Source organism: Cotesia glomerata, linkage group LG1, assembly GCF_020080835.1.
Source record: "Cotesia glomerata isolate CgM1 linkage group LG1, MPM_Cglom_v2.3, whole genome shotgun sequence".
NCBI classification, from domain to species: Eukaryota; Metazoa; Arthropoda; class Insecta; order Hymenoptera; family Braconidae; genus Cotesia; species Cotesia glomerata.
In genome coordinates, this window is record NC_058158.1 from 13,727,821 (window position 1) to 13,744,932 (window position 17,112).

Consider the following 17,112-nt stretch of genomic DNA (forward strand, 5'->3'; position numbering starts at 1 on the left):
TTTCATCCAAGGTAAAAGCCCCAATAGATGATCACGTACCAGTATATGATCACTCCATGTATTTGTATATCTATATTCACAAATATAGGTATACAAATACATGGAGTGATCATATACTGGTACATGATCATATATTGGGGCTTTTACCTTGCAGGTCCAGTGAAATTTAATAATAGAGAATACGAATAGTGCATGTAGAAAAATTTATAGAATTTAATACGACAAATTTTTTATCCAGTAAAGTTTTTTTTTTTTTTTTTTTTTTTTGTGTAACAACTTGTGTACTGATCATCATCATTACGTATATCAGCAGTCAACAATTTGTAATTGTATTTAATTCTGATTTAAAGAGTAAAAGCCCAGTGCTTGATAATTATAAGGAAAATGTAAAGTGCATCGAAAAATATTAGCAAGTGTGTATATAAATTAAGGCTGGTAATTGTCATCGGTTATGAAACAGCTACCCTACTTTTGATTATTTTCATCTACCAGGTTAGTACTGAAAAAGTCTCATTAAAATCTCATTTCATGGCTACAGTGTTAGATTTTTTTTAAATCAAAGTTACACTGATAAAAAAGCTTTTTTGATTCAAGAACAATATTCTTGACCAGAACCATTAAAAAAAAAATAAATAATAACAACGATTTCGTTTTCTTTTAAAAACTTTACACTCTTTCAGAAACAAGTACACTGATAGAAAAACAATCTTGATTCAAGAAACTTTTTTTCTTCAAAACTTGAACTTTTGAAAGTAGATATATTTCTTTCAAGAATTTTTGTCTCTTGGTTCAAAATAGGCGATAACATTGATTCAAGATGTTACCGACTTGTGTTAAGAATAACTTTTTTTTTTTTGTCATTAATTTACTTATTTCCAAGAAATTAGTTTTTTTTTGGTATAACAATTAAAGACTATTTAGTTTTTGAAATATACTTTGATGAATTAATTTAAGTTTTTTAAACGATAATGTTATTTTGATTGAAATAACTTAAATGTATCGATTGAAGATAATATAGCTCTTAAGCCAAGAAAATCTAAATCAAGACAAGAAATTCTTAAAGCAAAATAATCATTTGTCTTCCAAAATAAATTCTTAGATCAAGAAAATATCTCTTGAGTCAACATAAATTTTCTATCAGTGTATCTACATTCAAAATATCAAAAAAAATTTTCCATTTAAAAAATAACAAATCCGCGAATTTTTAGACCACAACAAGAAAAAACTCTTCGTTAGCAAGCTAATTTTCATAAATTAAGAATGCAATTAACAAAATGGATATTCTTTCGGTTGAAGTAAAGTTTTACTTAGCAAAAATAATTTCTTGTTGCTACAAAAAAATTAAGGTTTTCTACGAAATTTTTTTAGCTTGAGTATTTACTTGAACCAAGAAAATTTATGAGGAAAATCAAAATAGCTTCAGCCCAAGTAAAATTTTTTTTAAATCAGAAATTTTTCTTAGTTCCAGAAAATTTGATTTTGTCTTTGAAAATATTTTTTTTTGAGTTAAGAAAGAATTGATTTTTCTGGTATGGCAAGTAGAATTTATAAAATTCTTGGATAAAAAACTTTTTTTTTTCTTGAGTGAATTTCTAAAATTGAGAGAGCTGAAAATCTTGAAACAAGAGTAAATTTTGATGAGAATATTTTTCCTGAATCAAGAAATTTTTTTTCAGTGAATCATAAATTTAAAACAAAAAATGAAAATGCTCGATTTCTCTGATATGATCTGTACAAAAAACGTTTTATTGATTGAAATTTATCATAAAACAACCCTATCGAAAAAAATGTATCCTTCCGTTGTGAATGCGCGGTCAAGTTACCAGTGACATTATAATCTAGTTTTGATAAGACGAACGCGGGTGTATAAAAAACGCAAGACACGCATGGAAATGTCGTATAACCGGAAAAAATAAAAATAATTTAATTAAGTCTGTAAACTTTTATTATGATCAAAAGATCTGGAGAGCTTAGTACGATTGTAAATAAATTACAATTATCAATTATTTCATAAATAAAAATTCACCTAACGTTTTGGAGCCAAAAGCGCATACAACCGTCCGTAAAAAATATTATATCTAGCGCAAGTAATAATCAGGCATAAGTAATAATAATGATAATAATGATTTTTATACAAGAAAAACAATAATTTGAATAAATTGGTCCAAAGCATGTAGTGAATCAGCCCCCGATTTGGTACTGGGCATTTTCTGTTAATGTATTAGCGTGAAATAATTTTCGATTTCCGGGAATTGAAACGAAAAATTTTTCTAATGCCATATGACTAAATCCTCACAATAATTTTCTCATGAGTCAATTTGTAGTTCCAGAAGTCGAATAAACGCACCGCGGTAAATTAATGTGCTGTGTTGTAAAATAAGTTCTATCATTTAAATTATTTTTATTATTATTATTACTATTATTTTTATTATTATTATCAATACTATCATTATGACATCGTATTCTTATTATAAAAATAAATATTAATAAAAATTGAGAATAACAATATTCGTATTATAATAATGTAAAAATGAGTAAGAACGATGGTTTACGTAAAAATGAAACAATAAAATTTATGAAATTTTTTTCATGAGCTCGAAATGTTTATTAAGATATATATTATTATTATGTCTAACGAGATGTAAGTAAAGTATGATTTTTAAATATTGATGTGGAATATTATTTGCGATATTGCTCTTTTATTACTTAATATCTATAATAAAATTAATAATAAAAAATAATTATTAGAATTGATATACGTAAAATATGGTCAAACTCATCTGTCTCGAGTACGACTAGCCTTTTATATGCATCAATAAATTTATTTATAAATATAAATATTGTAAAATTTGACTTTAAATTTGATGCGCTATGATGAATAAGGATAAATATTATACTCATTGACTATCGTTCGTTGCAACCGGTAACACGTTGACGTGCAATTTAAGAGCCCGTCGTTATTATATTTAATATAATATTTTGATTTAATGTACGTGTATAAAAAACTGGTAGATGTACTGAATAAGATGATACTGGTAGTTACAAAAAATATATACTTATGAGGTTTGAATAAAATTATTTAAAAATTCCCGTATTCTGCTCTGATGAAATAAAAAATTTGTTAAAGACTTTTAAATTTTGACTTTGCTTTTTTTTTTTTAGTTTTGTACAAAAAATGCGGCGGGTTATAATAATGATGTGTTATAAAATTTTTTTGTATTCAAAAAAAATTTTTGTTAATGGAGTAGGGAATAAGTTTACATGTAAAATAATATTCGAAAAAATTTCAATTCATCATGACGCAGAGACACTGATTCAAAACATAAATTTGGCCTAAATTTTACATTTAATTATTACAAGTAAAACACAAAAATCATTGAAAGATTTAAAACATTTTTTTATGAAATTATTTAGGAATGAATAAGCATATAAAGAGAAAAAATAATATGCTTAATCTAAAAAAGTTTAACTATCAATCATGTAAGATTTTTTGATTGTTATTAATTGGTAGTAATTAATTATAACAAGAAAATATTCAAATTTTATTTGTCAGGCTTCTCAGTAAAAAAGAAAAAAAAATCTTGACTGAGAAAAAAATATTTTTTTTTAACGATTTTCAAATTTACGTGGTTTTGTCTGAAGTATTTGAAATTTTTTTTGAAATTTTACTATAAACAAAATATCTTTTTAATTGAAACATATAGTTAATTACAACTAAAATTTTTTTATTATTATTAAAAAAATATTGGTCTTTGAAAGTAATTATCACTCACAATAGTGATTAAAAAATTATTATTTTTTTCAGACTTTGTATAAAATACAGTATCATTAAAAATGGTAGTGTTTTTTTAAGTAACTTCAGTACATGAAAAATTGAGAAGTTAACAGCTAAAATTCCTTAACTAAAAAAATTTCTTAACGTATTTTTAGATTGAAAGTTATATAATTGGTACGATTTATTTTAGAAGTAAACATTTTTATTTATAAGTATAAACGTGTCCGTTGCAGCGAGCGAGGGTGAAGCAAGTTATGGTAAAAAAGAAAAAAAATGAAACAATAGAAACCACCAAACGGTTGGGATTTTTAAGTTCTCTATTTCATTCGATTTAATCAAAGTGAAATGCTCGGAAGAGAAAAGAAGACATAAATAAGTAACAATAGGAGTCGACCATATAAAATTTTCAGAGAGATGTAAATAATTTAATATTTTATTGAATTTATATAGTTCATCTGAAGTCGTAAAATAATCGTTTAGAGAATATTATATATATATAAGGCATTAGAAATAAATAATTAATGCCAACTCGTAATATTATTTAGTTTCGTAGTATTTATTATTATGATATTATAGTTTTAAAAAAATGAAATCTTTTATTTGTTTTTGATCAATGTCTAATAAATATTTTTTACCAAGTAAAAAAATGCGTACTTACACGAAGTTTAAAGTGCAAAAAAATTACTTTTTCCATTTATTATTTTATTTCTTTTGTATTTTTTCTGTGCTCCTTATAATATTATGTATTGAGATGAGTCAAAATTCTCAATCATTTACAAATATTAATAAAATATCAACAAGATATATTACATACATCGAATTTTCTATTTTTATTTATGTTCCTATTTTTCGAATGCTCAATAGCAAGGATAAAAAAAATACTAAATTAGAGCTTAAAAAGAAAAAAAAATTAATAGCAATCATACTCCAAAAAGGTTCAATTTTTGTCGTTTAAATTTTCAATGAAGAGTTCCAGGTCAGACTTTATTATTTTCGTACCTATCAGTAAATAACTATCACCGACAACAAATTGCAGTTTCTAATAAAAATATTTTTTAACATTTTTTTGTACAGTTATTATTTATGTATGCAAAAATATTGAGTAATTGATAAATATATTTATAAAATATAAAAATGGGCGCATTTATTTTAAAATAATAATAATAAAATCATTGTGTCATCTAGTCAAATTGTCATTTTTCTGTGCAGTATTGTAACTTAAAATTTTGGTTTATTTATTTTTAAATTCAATTTATTTATTAAATAATACAGAAAAATAAAAAACAAGTTATCAGCTAAAGATAATAATTGATCTTTAGGTGAAGGGCTCTATTGTATAAAGGCTGAAAAAAATTCAGTGAATTTGATTTTAAAATGTTATTAGTTGTTAGCATTATAAATGATATTTATAGTAATTCATTATAAATAAGCAGGGAGTTTTTAAATTGTCTTATATGTACAAACTTAATTTGATAAAATACAAAATACATTACAATTGATCTATACATGTAACTTTTATTTTTTTTTTTATTTTATCATATATTACTCTAAAATATTAATAAAATAAAATAATTTCGCTGTTAATACTTATGATAACATAATAATAATAATAATAATAATAATAATAATAATAATAATAATAATAATAATAATAATAATAATAATAATTGACTATTATCTGTAGAAGACAATTCCTCGGATCTTCTTTTCTTTTCTGTCGGCAATATGAAAAGAGCGACGTCTGGTGTAACAGCGTAGAATTTGCGAGCCACCTTACTGTATACGATACCACGTAGGTATAATAGGTACCTGTATGATAAAAACAAAACTTTAACAACGTAGTAGTACAGCATATAAAGGAGATTAAATATATTAATATAATATGTGTATATGATTTAAAAAAAATATTTCAAATAATAACAAATGATAATAATTTTTCAGAGAGAGATAACAATGGGCACACTGAGAGTTTAGGGAGGGGAAAAAATTACGATACTATTTTTATTATTTTACAGTGACATTGTAAATCTTGTAATACATTTTTTAAATAAATGATTAGTGTTATGTTATTTGCGCTGCTTATGTACTGCAAAAATCTTTACACAATTTTTACATTGGTCTCAATAATTTATGTAAGCATGCTCAATATTTTCGAGTAAATAAATAGATATATTAGAGTAAATAACATTGTTAATCATAATTAAAATTAACTTGCGTCATTAAAACCAGGTAACACGATATACGTATGTACATTGTCCAAATGTGCAATCAAAAATTTTGAGAAAAAAAAAGAAAAAAGAAGAAATCAAATCAGAAGTATAAATAATGAACCCAAATAAATTATTTAAAATAATGTATAAATAAGTAAATAAAATAGTAATAATAGGTGACACACGTGACATCGAGAGTAAATCTCAATATTAAAAATGAAAAACGGGGTTAAGATAAAGTTTATATATATAAACGTATATATAATATGTATATATAACATGTAAGCATTATGAACGATAATACGTAATAAGTAATAATTTATTAACATACATATATTACTATAAATTATTATTATTATTATAAATATAAATATAGTTAGATGATTATGATTTTAGAGTATATACGTATATATAATTATTTTGTAGTGTCTCAAAATATGTAAACTAAATGTATACATGAAAAAAAAAGTATGTCAACTTATAGCTACTAAAATTACCATTACTTATATGAGTAAGGAATACTATTATGAAAGAATGATAAGATACTTATTTTGAATGAATGTCTGGGCGTCAAATAGTGTTATGGGTTTCTCATAAAAAATAAAAAAAAAAATAACAACTAAAAAACTAAATAAAAATAAAAAAATAACATGGGGACGTAACGATTAAAAAAACGTTAATAGTATTAATGCCCACGTCGAGTCTAAAAAACCATACTGTATTATATATAAGAGTCTGTCCATAATAATAATAACGACATTAATTATAATAACTGTGTTTGGAAACGAGAAATAAATTGTGGTTGAATATGATAATGATTTAAATTTCATTTTTGGGGGAAGGGGGTAAAAAATATCACAAACTATAGTAATTACGAATTTCTAACGTTAATTAGAGTCTGTATTTAAGGGATGGGTGGGGGTGGGAGTGGAGGTTATTGGTATCACGAGTGCGTAATACTTGTATGGTTATAAATGAATAGTAAATGAAAAACGGGAAAAGTAAATCGGAGATTCGTGTGCGATGTGAAAGTTGATATGACTCTGGGGGGTCTTCTTCTAAGGGTGTCTGTGAGTTTGCATTTATGTACGTATTAAAGCGGAAGGAACCATTGTATAATCCAAGATGGCCTCCGAGTCAGAGAGGATTATTATTGGCTAATACGAGGCGAGAGGCTCCGCCTTGGCTCATGGTTCGTGACGGGATGATTTATTGGATTTTCTGTCTGTTCGCCCCTGCAATACATACCATACCGTGCCTACTTCTCTCTCTAGGTAGGCATGTATATCCGGGACTCTACTTGCTTTTTCAACTTCTGATTGACCTGAACAGCTGTTGCGTCTTTTCTTGCCATTTCAACTCTACAGGGTACATCATCACGCTGCACTTTCAAATTGTTGACGTCCACTACTGGATTCTCTTGTCCTTTCTTTCTCGTTTCTTTCTTGCACTTATATAGCCTTTTTATTTATCCGTTACTTATATATAGCCTCATGGTAATGATATTATATGATGATATGTCTGCTACACTTGGATCGAAAAATTATTCTTAACCAACTCGCTCAAGAAATCTTTTTCTAAAACTTCTACTCTGGATCATATTTATTCATCATAAAATCAAGAGATAACTTTCCGCTGAATGAGAAAGAGTTTAATAGATACTGTCCATTCTCTACGCTCACTGAAAAGGTAATTTTACTCACCTAATTCATATTTATTTATCGTACTTATATTTATTTAAAAGTAGTTTATCATTAACACCTCATTCAATTTGCAAGTAATGTTACTGAACGATCCACACATGGCTGAAATGACCATAAATGTGGCGAATGAATAATTTAAAAATTTCATTATCATAAAAAAAACTACCATAGTTAAAAAATTAATGTTTTGATAGTACTTTTTCATGAGCAATATACGATTAGAATTCAGAGTCTGTTGCAGTGAATCTAATTCAAAAATTTCTTCTTTTGCAGGTGGATTTGAAATTTTTCGAAGCAGATGGGTCACTTGGACGTAACAGTGAAACAAATTGGGTAAAGTGCCCGAAGGTCGAAATGAGATTGCACACAACATGCGAAGCGGAATAGAAGGAAATAGTGCGGTGACGAGGAAGTACAAGAAGGAAAAAGTATACGCCAGAGAATTTATGGCCGCTTTATCACTTTGCTGGCCTTGCCACACGCGTTTACCGTACGAGAGAAGAGCGCTGGGATCTTCACCGATGAACTTTGGCACTCGACTTTACAGACACTTGTCTCAGCAAAGAGGTGAGGCCATTCAAACTTTTCCCTCATGTCTTTTTCCTGTTTTATTGAGATACTACTATATGGTAATCAACTACGTATCACTCAATCGATCGACTTGAAATTTCTATCGAAATGCCTTTGAGTTTGATGAATGAATCGATCGCTACTTTTCGTGGTATTAACCGATAAAAATTGATGGTTCTTCGATTATTGATATAATGAATAGCTGATTTTAGAATCAGGCTATGTTTGAAAATAAAAAATTGAAATATATTCAAGTGTTTCATTTTTTTTTATTTTATAGAAAATGTGTTCGTCAATTATCATGTCGTATTAAACAAAAATTGGCAAAAATCGTATTAAACAAAAGTTCTTTCTAAGAGAAAAAAAAATTATCTTTATTTTAGCACTTAGCACTTCAAACATCTCTCTTGTTAGGAGACAATTAAGCAATAATGTGCCATCTATCAGAGGTTTTTAACACTACTTTTATGTATGGGAATATATAATCATATCGAGCTTAATATGTAAATATTAAGCCATATCTAGTAAATTTCAGATAAAAATCAAGCCATATCAGGCCGTATGAGGATATTTCAAAAATTATATGTGGGCATATCAGACCGTTTCAGAAGTAATCTAAGACAAGAAACATAACATTAAGATTTAGAGTTGGAAGCTTCCAACATAAAATATTGAAAAAATGGATTTGTGAGAAAAAAATCAAAACCCTTTAAAATTTTTTATTAAAACAAGAAAAAATTTAGATGGTTCAGATTACATAATACACATTAAGAGCTTTGTCTAGTTTAGTTACCCACCACCTAATACAAAACTACTACCACTTTTTACGTGACTAGCATTAATAAAACAATAAAAAATAAAAATATTTTTCATTTATCATGATTATTTCAAGTGTGAAAAGCAAAACGTATTCAAATTAAGATATAGCAACTATTTATAACAATAAAGTTTCCGACCCCTTAGTAATATTATATAATATGATATAACTAATACGAAGGGTAAAAATCACCTGGAGTCTCCATAATACTACGTAACATTCAATAAGGACTGTTGCACTAGAATAAAATTTCGTTAAAATTGACAGTCTATGCTTATATTTTCAGCTGACTTTGAAAAGTTAACAGATCTGAATATTGTATAGAGAATATAAGAAAGAATTCAACCTTTGTAAAAATTGTTTTATTATTTCCTTAATTTTGAGAAAATTTCGTCATTATATTTTTTTTTATGACAGTAATTTCAAGTAGTATAAAATCATAATATAAAATGATAATAGATTGAACGAGAAAGTATTATTGATTAATTAGAAAAATTTATAAATATAAGATGTGAATAGATAATGATTTTGACTTTAGCTGCTAAAATTAGAAAATCACATTGTTATGGTGATGCACATGTTAAATGCTTTGCACTTCAAGTGTGCAATAGTACCGCTGAAGAAACTACCAACGTTTACTGCTAAAATAATTAAATTGGAATGGCCAATTAACTTCATAGAGTTCAATTTAAGCAACTGTGCCGTCCTTATTTTCTGAAACAATCATATTTACTTAAACCGAAAGGATTAACAATATACTTTATTTTCTTTTTTTTTTTTTTTTTTTTTTTAAGAATTTTTTTGTGTGTAACCCATTGATTTGTTTTACTTGCAAACGAAATTGGTAAATTGTAAGATCATAGTTTGTAATGTCAATTCATTATTATGCATTATACAAATAGAAAATTGATAAGTAATATTGCATTGATTATATATGTTCATTACATCGTTAGTGTAATTAAAGATATAATCTCTTCAGATAAATGTTAACCTTTCGTCAGTCGTACTATAAAGAAATTCTTAGTAAACACTAATCAAATTCTATATAAAGGGTTACTAGAGTATAAATAAAATACTAAAACAGCAAGATGAACAAAGACATAAATTGTTTGTTTAAAGTAAACGTATACCGTTAAGTATTGAGCTTGCACTGTTTTAATGTCATTGAAATCCGTATGGTGATATTCAAATTGAAGTATTATGATAAATTTGCTCTGGTGGAGTACTATCTATGACAGTTTTATTGCTGTGCTAATTGCCTGTAGCCTACAATAAGCATCAATCAACTCGGTTTATATACATGTACATTGTAAATTAATGCGTGAAATAAGTTGAATTCTTTTTGTTAAAATAAGTGCATTTTTCTGTATTGATATTAATATTTCAGTACACTAGAATCTTATTATTGTATTATTATAATCGAATTAAATATTCTATATGTACATTGCTAAACTTCATTGCAAGTTACAACTAAAAGTGTTGTTCAAATCACACTCATAAAAAATCTTTATCATTTATCGTCTAATAAAATTTGTAAATAATATCATTTTTTATAGTAACACAAGTTTTTCGCTAGAAGTTGTCGATATAATAAACGTATATATAACGTAAAACGAGCCATAAATCAATAAAACAGCTACCCCTCCTTTAACTTACCCTGGTCTATACCATGTGTAACGTATATCACGTGCATGTCTATCATCGCCCTTGATGAATCTTGTTACAATTTACTTTTGAATATTAACACCTTGTCTTAAAAAATTCATAAAACCATAAATGTCAAAATAAAAGTAACTAATAATTTTCAAAATTAGCATTAAAATTTAATCATCAAGGGTACAGAACTATAGATAAAGTTCACAGTGAAATCTTTTCCGTGAAATTAACATAATTCGATGAGTATAAATAACAAAACGGCGAAAAAAAAAGACTGTAGACTTACTATACACAAAGATTTGATGTTCTTAAATATATAAACTTACACAAATGAGGGTTAAATTTACACTGTGACGAAATATTTTTATTGAGTATCGTGAGCTATTGTAAATCAAGAGGAAAGCTCCAAATATTACCAATAAACAACATTGATGTGTATTGGAAACTTTTTAATTAAAATAACAATAATTACCTCCAACTAAGGGATGTATTCACACATATATTAAAGAATTTTTATACGTAGATTATTAATTTAAGAATAAATTTCTTTTTAGTTCAATAAATATAATGACTTTTCAAAAATATGTAATTAAATAAACTTGTTCTTTTTTATTTTTTTTGCAGATTAACCATAAGGTTGAGTTACGCAAAGTTGAAAAGTAAAATTCCATTGACTATTCCATTAACGTCGCCTCTAATACTCTCAGGGTTATGTATTACCTAGAAACGATGGACGAGGGCTAAATGCAAAAGCTTGTAAGGGTAACACGTTCGCGACCTCTGAGAGGGTAGCAAAACATTCGTACAATTAGCTCGATGTCCTGATGACACTTGGTGAACTGGACTACCCTTTCTTTAGTAGGGTGGGTGTCGCGACGACCATTCTCGCACTATACACACATATATCCATTAGGGTGTGCCAAAAAAATCAACTAATTTTTTTTTTTCAAAAAGTTCTTGAAATTTCGTTAGAAGATACCACAATAAAAATTCAGTTAAAATTTGAGCTCTTAATATCAATATTTAGAGGTCGCGAACTGAATTTTTCGATTTTTCGTTTAATTAACACGGAAAAAAAATTTCCAGAAAGTTTGGATTTTTATTTCTCTTGATTGAACCAACTTCATCGAACGAACAATCAATATTTTTATAGGGAATTGAACGCTGAATAAAAAAGGTCTCTTATCATTGTTTGATAAATTAAATCCTCCGAAAGTTATTCGAGGTTAAAGTTAAGCTTATTGCAAATTTGTGGATTATTTCACTTTTACGGTAAATTTATTACACCGACATACGAAAAAAAAAAGTTGTTTGTACTTTCGACCGGACCCACCTACCGACATATTTTTCGACCCGCTGAATCCAAATTTGGAGTCTGTTTGGCCCAGTCACCGTCTAGATTCGAGTAAAATTCAAAAAACCCAAAAAAAAGGCAAACGCAGTCACGATGAAAAAATTTTTGTGGACCTGGAGCAAGTATGATTTTTATGTACTTCAATTCACTGAATCTGAATCTAAATGTTAATTAGCCCGTTGAGCCGTTAACATTTGAAAAAAATTGCGAAAAACCGAAAAAAATTTGAATAAATAAAAAAAAAATCGAAATTATCGATGAAAAAAATTTTTTGGATTCAGATTGAGTATGAATTAGAATCTGAAGTTTTTTTACGCTAGCAACGTTTCAAAATTTTTAAAAATCAAAAAAATCGGGAAAATTGCAGTTGTAAATATAAGAAATAATTTATTAAACACGATTATTAATTACTTGGGTGTATTTTCATGGATGGAATATGATCTTAGAATTTAAAAATTGACAAATTTTTAAAATTTATAGAAAATAGCATGTAAGGAGAAGGTATAAAACCATATTTACGAATTTCAAACAGTCGTTTGTTTGTATCGAACTCTTTTATCTTAAAATGACCTACGCAGTGTGTTCCTTTTACGTTTTCTGTAATCTTCTGGTACTTCTCTTATTAGCATCCAGCAAAAATCTGTCAGTGGTCGACGTGAGAATCCATAAAGTGTATAGTTTGGGGTTCATTAAGCGACCTAAATTTTTGCAATTTGTCACCTATTCTTCTACTAACGTCCTGTAGTTTTCGCATTTTTTATTTCCTAAAAAGTTTTGAAACACATTTTTGAAACTAACCCAAGCTACTCTCCGTCTCGTTCATTTTTCCTATAAAATTTACATCCTAAAATAGAGTTCGAATCTTGGGTCCATTAAAAATTCCTTACAATCGCTTGTGTCTGCAACCAAGCCACCTCCTACTGGAGAGTATACTAATACAAGAAGTAATTCCCATTCGTAGTAAGACGGGATAATTAACATTTAGATTCAGATTTTACTCAAATCTAGACGGTGACTGGGCTAAACAGACTCTAAATTTGGATTCAGCGGGTCGAAAAATATGTCGGTAGGTGGGTCCGGTCGAAAGTACAAACAACTTTTTTTTTTCGTATGCCGGTGTAATAAATTTACCGTAAAAGTGAAATAATCCACAAATTTGCAATAAGCTTAACTTTAATCTTGAATAACTTTCGGAGGATTGAATTTATCAAAAAATGAGAAGAGACCTTTTTTATTCAGCGTTCAATTTCCTATAAAAATATTGATTGTTCGTTCGATGAAGTTGGTTCAATCAAGAGAAATAAAAATCCAAACTTTCTAGAAATTTTTTTTCCGTGTTAATTAAATGAAAAGTCGAAAAAAAGTTCGCGACCTCTAAATATTGATATTAAGGGCTCAAATTTTAACTGAATTTTTATTGTGGTATCTTCAAACGAAATTTCAAGAACTTTTTGAAAAAAAAAATTAGTTGATTTTTTTGGCATACCCTAATATACAATGAAATGGTATAAGTTGCTATCAAAAAGTGGTTAAAAAAATATTTATTTATTATTTGGAACAGCACAATACAAAGGAATAGAATGAATACATAATGATTATAAGTGTCTTCATAAGATGAAGCTAATAGATGAGGATTTGAAATCTGGCGCGTTTTAGTGACAGTAGGCAGCCATTGAATTTACAAGAACTCTAGTACACTAGTCTAGACGATGATGGTTCCAACGGGTAGGTAGTGCCTAGATGGGACTCCACCCAGCACTTAGTCCACGTCGTGGATCTGGTCCGGGGCACGTTGGTTCCAAGGTACGGCACGCCTCTGCTACACTCACAACGCTTTCCCATTCGCTGGCCCATATCTCATCGAATACATCGTTCTAGTCTAATTTAACACCAAAAAACACACTGCCATCGATGTCTGCCAGAAAATCATAGTGAGGTGCTGCCACCCTCCGTGCTAAAATCATGAACTAATCTCCATCATTTCATATCGATTTTTTCATAAGTTCACACGCTCCTCTATCCTTGCACGAGATTTTATCTTTAGTATGTAAATTTTCAATAAAATTAACTGCCCATACAATCAAAATTACCTACTTGTTTGTAATCAAATTCATTCACCCTCCAGGTTCTTCACCTTCACCCGAGTTGCCTCAAACTAGTTCAGTGATCTAAGTCAATAATTACATCCTATCGATCAATCAATCTACGTTAAGTTATTTTTAAGTACTGTCACGTGCGCACTTGAATTCATAAGCCGATATTTAACTGTCAAATGATTTAACAAGAATTATATGAAAATTAAGTACATAACCCTAAATACCGTCGCTGGTTGTAAATCTTCATCCCTTTCATTAAAGTTAAATTGTAAGACATACAGAAGCGGATAACAAAAAAACACGTTTAGGTGAGTATCAATAGCACTAACTAATTATTATTAATTAATTTTTTATACGCATGATTTGATAAATACACTTGTTTTTTTTTTTTTTTTTTATTGAATTCAAATTTTCATAAATTACCTGCAATTCATTCTTGTACAAGTTAACCTTGACATTAATTAAGTATTGAAGTTTTTTCTATAATCATAATTAATATGTTTCGAATAAAAATTAATTATCTCACAAAGTTCTTCTACAATTACATAAAAATGTATCGCATATTAATAAACTTTGAAATCTAACTAAGCAACAGTTGGTATGAAAATAACATTTATTCAAATTTCAAAATACGGCAAATTTTGTTTTAACTGGAATTTAATTGGAGTATTTTAAGAACCATGAAATTGAGTATGATTATGCAAACAAAAATTTTTTTAAGTAATTTTTGACACGCTATAAACAGCCGACGGTGCTTTAAATTTTTTAGAATTATGTTAAAGGCCTGGTGAACAAATTATAAGGTTGCTTTTAGAGATCTTCGTATACTGTAATTTTTATTGAATTGCGTTAATGATAATTTAGACCGTTTTGGTACTAAAATAATAACTACAGAAGAATCCATGAGATTTTTATTCAAGAAGGCATTTTCTATTTGTAGCTTGCCTCTCATATGGGAACAAGAATGTCTGCTTTCATTTTTTTAATAAATATTAAATATTAGAACATTTTTTAGTATAATTTGTATTAGAATTAAAAGGATATTTTAATTTACACATGGAGTAATATTTATTGAAAAAGTAAGTAATAACTACAAAAGTTTTTATATTCTTTTGTAATGCCATTTCTATTTTATATCTAAATGTACATTTATAAGGGTGTAAAATTTCATTTCACGTGACAAAATACTGTAAAATTTTCAATAACCATTTTTAATTTATGTACCATAAATTTTTCGCCTAAAAATATTTATTACTTATTTATTTTCTGTTGATAACTTTATAAAACACTGATGTGTAAAAGACAAATTTTCGAGCATAAAATTTATAAATATAGATGCTAATGCACTAACTAGTATGATGATTAATGATGTACTCTTATAGCTACTTAGATGGTTTTAAGTTGTAGTGCTACTGCTAAAAACAACTTAATCAGTTTTCATTGTATTTATATTTTTAAGCACAAGAATGTATACTTATAATTAATGGATATTTTTTTTTATTTACTATAACAAATTACAAACACTATATATGTAGTGAATGGTTTCAGAAGATATTTTTTGTATCGACTATTTTGGGTATAAGAAGAAAAAATAAGATAGAGATAATATTTATTTTAAACGAAGATATTTTTTTGTCGATAACATATTAATTTTTGAATTTTGAACCTACTAATGTTTCTTTTGTTCGATCCTTCTGACAATTCTAAAATATTACTTTGTAATTACGATAGTACGCGCTTTCATATTTTTTAACAATTGAGAATCTGAAAATAATTTATGAATAAAGGAAAGGGTAAGATTTATCAATCGCGATATTAAAACCTTACTTATAAAGATTAAAAAAGATCAATACTTGTCTTTTTATTAAATAAAGTCCTGGTGTGAAATAGCAAAATTATAGGAAATTCAAATTTTGTTCCAAAGATCTCAGCTACAAAAACGGTGAAGAATGAATTATTTGGACAAGAAAATGTGACTTCAAGGTAAATCGTATTGTATTTTTGTAAAATATATTTTGTGGGTTGTAGCATATGTAATGTATATTTATATAATTTTCAGTTTACACGGCTATTTTTTTTTAATTTTTTACATGTTCGCGAACTACGATTTTTATGAAATCAAAATTTGATTTTGTATTAATATTTTTTTTTTTAATATAGTTTTTGCAGTTTATTTTCGCAAGAAGAATTGTAAAATTTCTCTACATACAGTTTTCCTTTTAATTTTAAACCATTCAATTTACTATAAATATTTATTTAAAGTAAAAAAAATTATGAGAACGGTTCCTATAATTTAATCAAATTTTTTCCTATATCATTATAGGAATTACGACTATAAATTATGGGAGCAGTTTCTATAATTATGGAAATGCTAACCATAATTATGGAACTGTTCCTATAATTATGAGAATGCTACTCATAACATTCAAGTAGGAATGGTTCCCATAATTTATAGGAATGGTTCCTATACAATTATGGGAATGATTCCCATAATATATAGGAATGAACCATATATGATATAGGAATCATTCCCCTAATGGTACAGAATCCATTCCTATAATAGTACGGGAACTATTTTTATATCATATATGGTTCATTTCTATACCGTTCCTATTCCATGGTACCATTTCCATAATGGTATAGGAACTATTTTCATATATTATGGCAACTATTACTATAGTAGTATAGGAGTGATTCCTATAACATTATGGGAACCATTCCCATAACGTATAGGAAAAATTCTTGTAATTTTATCTCTGTGTATTACTCAAAACAAAAAAAAAAAGTAACTTGTTTTACTAAAAAAATTTTGAAGAAAAAACTTCACTTTAAAAAGTTTGATCATTTTGAATCAAGCAGAAAAATATTTGCACTAAGAAGTTTTACTTGAATCAAGAAGTTTTCGTCTCGAGTTAAGACCATGAGAGTCTT

At 27.4% G+C, this 17,112-nt stretch overlaps 1 long non-coding RNA gene across 1 annotated transcript; it reads left to right on the forward strand.

Moving 5' to 3' along the window:
• Positions 1 to 6,912: 6,912 nt before the first annotated feature.
• LOC123274076 lies at positions 6,913 to 11,635 on the forward strand. Its single transcript, XR_006511442.1, has 3 exons — positions 6,913 to 7,674; positions 7,962 to 8,255; positions 11,356 to 11,635. It is a non-coding gene; the product is annotated as an uncharacterized LOC123274076 (long non-coding RNA).
• Positions 11,636 to 17,112: the final 5,477 nt, after the last annotated feature.